Raw genomic sequence first — 6,612 nt, forward strand, 5'->3', positions numbered from 1 at the left:
TTTCGTTTGGATGTTCGTTGAGTTTCGCTTTTTATTTGAAAGCATTATTATGTTTTGTGTCTTGTCAATTTTTCGTGAAATGTTTTGTTTTGATTTTAATCAGAGAAATAGCTTTTTTGGTGAAGAAAACCAGGAAGGGCTAAAGCTGCAAGCAAGCCCAATCCCATAAGACGACACTGGAGAAGAGGGAATAGGTAAACAGTGGAACTCGGATTTAACAAGCTCGGATTCAACGAGATGAGACAGATTCCACGTTTTTTTTCCTTCTTTAAAATCAATAAAAGTAACCCGGATTCAAAGAGCACTTAATCAGCGAGCTCGGATTCAACGAGGTCGCTTCCAGGGTGAACAGCCCCCGCAGACGTGGCTTCGTTAATTTTTCTCCCAGAACAAACTTTTTTTATTCCCAGAAACCATCCATTGCACCTGCATCATGAACCATTATTCACTTAGCCGATTGCATGCGACCAATCAGTGGCCTTTTAAAATACCAACACGTGTGTTGTTGGCACACGTACGTGTCTACTCTGGCGTATATCGGGGTCGGATGGGCGGCCTGCACACGTGTGGCTGTGTGTGCGTGTCGGGGAGGGGGGGGGGGCGGGCACTAGCGGTCCGGGCGTTGAACGTCGCATATACAAACGCGTCACTCTTTTTTCCCCCGGCAACTGGTCATTATTACAATGATAAGCTAGTCTTGACGTAGATCTACGTAATGAATTGTGCGCTGGTCTATGGAATCAAAAGTTGCCGTATGCTCGGCTCTACACAGCGCAACACAACTTTTTCTTGGTAAACAATCGAGATGACACAGGCTTGTGTATTTGAACGAATCGGTCTGGGTTTTTTACACAGCTCATAATATGCAGGCATTTCAAGCACTACTTGTGACTTCTCTTTATACATTACTTGCTCAGTGCCCGTAATTATCTACACAAAACCTCGTGTTTGCTATAACGAACACTCGGATTCAGCGAGATTTTAGGTAAGGCCCAACGACCTCGTTGAATCCGAGTTCCACTGTACATGGATAACGATCAACTTTCGAAAAGCAGTCTGAGATTCAAATTATATCTGTTCCAGGAACGTGGCTCTGAAGGATTCAGGTCGCAGTAACAAAGCAACAGCTGTAACACTACGCCGTAGTTTCCATAGCGGCCCTGTGTACACATCGGTGCTCGCCGCCATCTTTCTATGTCTGTATGTGTCGCTCAAGTCTGGCATGTTGGACCAACACGGGGTTTACACGGTGCTCTTTTGCCTGATGTCTTCCGTATTCCATGCCTGCTATTCATACGTGTCCACGGGACTTGTGCTCAGCCAGGCAAGTTAATTTTGCTTAACATTTGTTGTATTTTATTGCTTTTCTAAAAATGTAGTGGTCATTTTGAAAACACAACACTTATCATAACTTTTTGTCAGGGGGGGTATATTTCTGGAAAGGTAAAGAACTTATGCAAGCTGATCATCAAAAACAACTGCAGCATCACAACAACCAGGACATCGGAGGCACAGAGAGAGAGAGAGAGAGAGAGAGAGAGAGAGAGAGAGAGAGAGAGAGAGAGAGAGAGAGGGGGGGGCAGACAGACAGACAGACAGACAGACAGACAGACAGACAGACAGACAGACAGACAGACAGACAGACAGACAGACAGACGGACAGACAGACAGACAGACAGACAGACAGACAGACAGACAGACAGACAGACAGACAGGGGGTACACTAGATAATGTCTGGGAGAAAACAGGGGGAAGGGTGGTTGTCTAGTTTGGGCCATGACAGCAAAACACCTGGAGTCGTCTCTAAACGGGCATAATGAAGAAATATTTGACAGTTTGTAAGAAGAAGAAGAAGAAGAAGAAGAAGAAGAAGAAGAAGAAGAAGAAGAAGAAGAAGAAGAAGAAGAAGAAGAAGAAAAAGAAGTTAGTAATAATAATAATAGTAATAATAATAATAATAATAATAATAATAATAATAATAATAATAATAATAATAATAATAATAATAATAATAATACATATTTTAAAAGCTTGAAATATGACCTGTACATAATTGTTAAGTAACGTCTTATCCCTATGAGGGCAGAGTTCTGCTTACTCTTAGGTAAAATGATTGCCACGTTTAGGCCGCCAAAGGGGAATGAGGTGTCCTTCCAATGATAGCATCACTTTTCGGAGCCCGATTGGGGAGGGGGGGGGGACAAGAGAGGGGTCTCGGTATTTCCAACCTAACTTTTGTTTCTCGTTTCTTAATAGTACAGCCGTTTTTAAACACCCAGATGCATAATCTTGTCTTTTCTAATCAAACCATCTTTTTTTTTTAACTGCGGGTTGTTCAGCTCTCTGTGGTCAGTCATGCAGTGGCCAACATCATGAAGCGGGTCCTAGTGGTTTTACTTCTCTACGTCATCGGCCAGCGTCACGCCACGGTGAACCACTTCCTGTGTCTTGTCGTGTGCGTTGTGGGACTGGCCCTGTACGTCTACGGCAAAGTGAGGTCAAGTTCATTGACAAAAATTCCTCAGTACAAAGAGAGCACAGGTAATAATATACTGACGATCAAAAGAAAGATGTTTTTAAAAATCTAGTTGTTTACCCCTGTATGCGTTACCTTCCATGTGAAGAATACTAATTATCCTTTTTTTAAAGTATGCCATGTTACAAAAACAACATTGTTGTGCTTACATTAGGGTCTACAGCATCCACAAAACCCCCACCGCGAGAAAATTTGCTTTTTTTAACCAACACAGAGTGTTTATTTTATTTTTCTTAGCTATTTTTTTAAAAGAAGATTACATGTTTTTGTTCATCATAAACCGCAGTAACATAATCATTTTTCCCCAAGAAAGATGGTAGGTCTAGCTCGACACCAGAGAAATCAAGCCATCCGCATGCCTTGCGCGTCTCTGCTGTTGCAAGGGCATTTAACGTTAACAGAAACACAAAAAAGAAGAGTTCAAGATTTCAGAAAACATTTACACCATTATTTCAAGCTCTGACATAAACTATTGAAAACAGAAGACTACGTTGTTGTTGCTTTTGAATTGCGAGAGATTCATTTTACTGTTGGCAATATTTTTACCGTGTGGAAATAATTTGAATTTAGTATCACAGTCTATCTGATTGGACGTTGTATCCCTAACAGTCTGGGTTGCCCCGACAGGCACGGTTGAAACATGACTCCTAAATTATCTCAATTTTGTAGAAGGGGACGTGAAACGCTGTATGTACAAAAGAGAGTTAGCAGCTATGAGGTTTGGGTACATCAGCCTGTAATTAGAACAAAAGCATTTAGTTAACAAAAAATGATCTCCAGTGCCCCTCCCTCTCTCTCTCTCTCTCTCTCTCTCTCTCTCTCTCTCTCTCTCTCTCTCTCTGTCTCTCTCCCTTCCATAATATGAAAGAATGCTGAACAAATTACGATTTGATTTTGTTCCAATTTCAGAATACACGCATCCTGTGTCGTGATGCTCAACTGGCGTCATTTCTTTTTAAATGTATTTTTAGATTTTTTAAAATACAACATTGTTATTGCATTCTTATTCAGGGGCCCTGGTCAGTTCTTCAATAATCGCAAAACGAATGTCACTGAGACTGCTGCTCTTCCTCTGCACAGCTGTTGTCACATCTGGTGTATTCATGTACCGCTCACCTTTCAAGTACGTCCCTATATCGTACAGTTGGAATTTCGACGCAATGAGTAACAGCGAGCTGCATCAGCGAACACACGGGAGCGAAGGCCTGTCCTTCACGTTCACTAGTCAAGCTTTTCGCAGGCCTTCGGATTCTGAGCTGGATCCAGACCTCAGTGGTTACCTTCAGCCACACAGAGAAGACATACAAACTTTTCTGAAAGAACGCCTCGTAAACAACCCTGAAAGATCGACATTCTTATCTCAAAAGTTGCGGACTCACGTGGAAGTAATAAAGGAAGCTCAAAGACTTCATTTTAATATCATTGGGGATGTTTTGAAGAAGTACAAAGTCGCTATGCTTTTTGATATAGCTGCTTTCGAAAACAAAGGCGACCCTTGCATTACTGTGGGGGAGATCCTGTTTCTGGCACGTATCAACTTACCTTTAGTCTATTATTGCAGTTCTTCATCTTGCTCCAAAACTGCCATGTCGAAGGCTCGCGAACTGGCGTCCAATTACACGACCGATGAACTTGTGGTACTTGTGCACGGAGGGGGAAACATCATTGGTTACGCTTTAAGTGACATTAGTCGGTTCAGACTTCTAGACATTTTTGCTGGGTATAATATAGTGGTGTTTCCCCAGAGCATTTGGGTGCGATCAGTTCAACACCCACATGTCAAAAGATGTGAAGAAAACTATTGTTGCAACGAAAATTTAACTATCATTCTACGTGACACACAATCGTACGCCTTTGCTAAAGAGCACTTCAATGGTAAAACGAGGCTTCTCTTGGCTCCAGATATGGCTTTTCAGATCGGCAACGTCGATCGATATCAGGCCCCAGTGTTTGACGTTATGTGGATCAAACGAAAAGACGGAGAAACGCCAGGATACACCTCCATCCCATCACACCCAGCAAATATTCGTGTCCACGTCTCTGATTGGTGGGGATGGAAGACCAATGGCGCGCCTAGTAGTTTAGAAAAAGCTTTCTATGTTTCTGTAAATGGGTTTACATTCTTGTCTCGTGGCCGGGTCGTCGTGACGGACAGACTGCACGGGCACATCCTCGCCACCCTCATGAACATCCCACACGTGATTGTGGACAACAAGTAGGTCACATTCTTCCATTTGAATTGATATAAACTTCTTCTTCTTCTTCTTCTTCTTCTTCTTCCTCTTCTTCTTCTTCTTCTTCTTCTTCTTCTTCTTCTTCTTCTTCTTCTTCTTCTCCTTCTTCTTTTTTTTTTCTTCACCACTATTCCGTTGTAAATAATTACTCTTTTTGATTAAATAAAAATTTGAAGGGCAAAACTCAGTCATCTTTGGACCAATTTTGTCACAATTTCGTAGAAATTAAATTAAATCAGGGATTAGATATCAGTATGGAAAAAATCAACCTTCATGTTAAAAAAAAACAATTTTTTTTTAAATTTCAACCAACATTGAGTGAAACGTGAAACTTTGTAATTTCTAAAAATCAACCTGTTCTTTTTTCAAATTGTCTCTTTGTGTGCTTTGGAAAAAAATCTAACACAACTGATATTGCCAAATAAACTCAGGGAGATGATGGCTATTTAAAGTCTATGTATTAATGTGTTGACCATTTATCTCCATATATAAACTCCAATATACCACGGGAAATTTTGAAAAACCCTATGGCAAATTTTTGGGTCGATTCTTTGAACGTCAGCTCAACATTGATGGTTGTTTGTGGGTCCGTCAAAAAAAAATCAAAAGTATTAATTGAAGGGACTCAAGTTGTGGGGAGTAACCATTCGTTTGTAACCTTTAGGCTTATTATAAAGCGTTCCCCAAATCCGTTCTTGCAACCATGCAAGGGGTATTCTTGACGTTTGGGGTTCTGCTACGCGGGATCCAGACCTCTACAGCATAACACCTTCTCCTCCCTCAAATTTTTCTCAGCTTTTTTTTTCAACACGGTGAGATCTCCAATCTGGTGTGAATGTTGTGGTTTTGCTGCCCTTTTCCTCAAACCAGAATGGGCCCATCAAGCCCATGTAGCTGAACGCTTTGAAAAAGTTACATTTTGCATTGTAACCAATTTTTGTTGAATCCTAATTTCTGAAACATGTTAATTGATTTTCTTCTTGTTTACAAACTTCACATCCTCATGATTGAATATTATGTGTTCGAAGTTTTGTTGAAATTATTTCAGGGGTCACCGAGTTATTGTCCTATAAGTGGGTCTTCTTTGTCTTTTTTTTTAGCATCCTGAACGTTAAACGCTCCAACATCAACTTTTTACGAGACAAAAATGGGGAGGGGAGAGGTATTAATTAAGGCACGTCTATGACTTTTCTTCTTTATTAGAATTGTTTCTCATGTTTCACGACAGGTTCAAAAAGCTGTCTGCTTATCACAACAGCTGGACAAGGGGCGTGGAGAACATCAAAATGACTGACAAGCCAGACGAGGCCATGCCGCTGATTCTTCATCTTCTGGATGAATACCAACAGGAGGTCCCACCGCGAATGCCGTTTTTGAACATCTCGGAATATTTTAGGCCGGTGAATTTTGTAGATGAGGAATTTGTTAAGTATCCTTGATCTGTCTGTGAGATGAACCTGTGTACGAGCAAAATACAGGAAGTGTTGTTGGCTCCAAATGTAGAATGATTTGGTGAACAGGCGCGGTTCGTCCATTGAGCACGGTTGTGCAGTGCCGCCCAAAATTTTAGTCTAATTCTTTGGACACCAAAACAAAATTACAAAACATACGGCGAGCGTTCCTTTTTATTCTTTGGTCTCTATGTATGGAACAAACTCCCTTATAGTTAGTTATAAAATAATTAGTGCCCCTGCTATTCACATTTTCCAAAAACAGCTGAAGCATTTCTTATTCACTAATGCATACCTGTTTAAATGATGAACTGTTATACATGTACATGCATGTGTATGCCCGAACGTGAAACTGAAGAAATAACGAGTGAGAATGAGAGAGAGATGGGGG

Source organism: Aplysia californica, unplaced genomic scaffold, assembly GCF_000002075.1.
Source record: "Aplysia californica isolate F4 #8 unplaced genomic scaffold, AplCal3.0 scaffold00950, whole genome shotgun sequence".
In the NCBI taxonomy this organism is placed as follows: Eukaryota; Metazoa; Mollusca; class Gastropoda; order Aplysiida; family Aplysiidae; genus Aplysia; species Aplysia californica.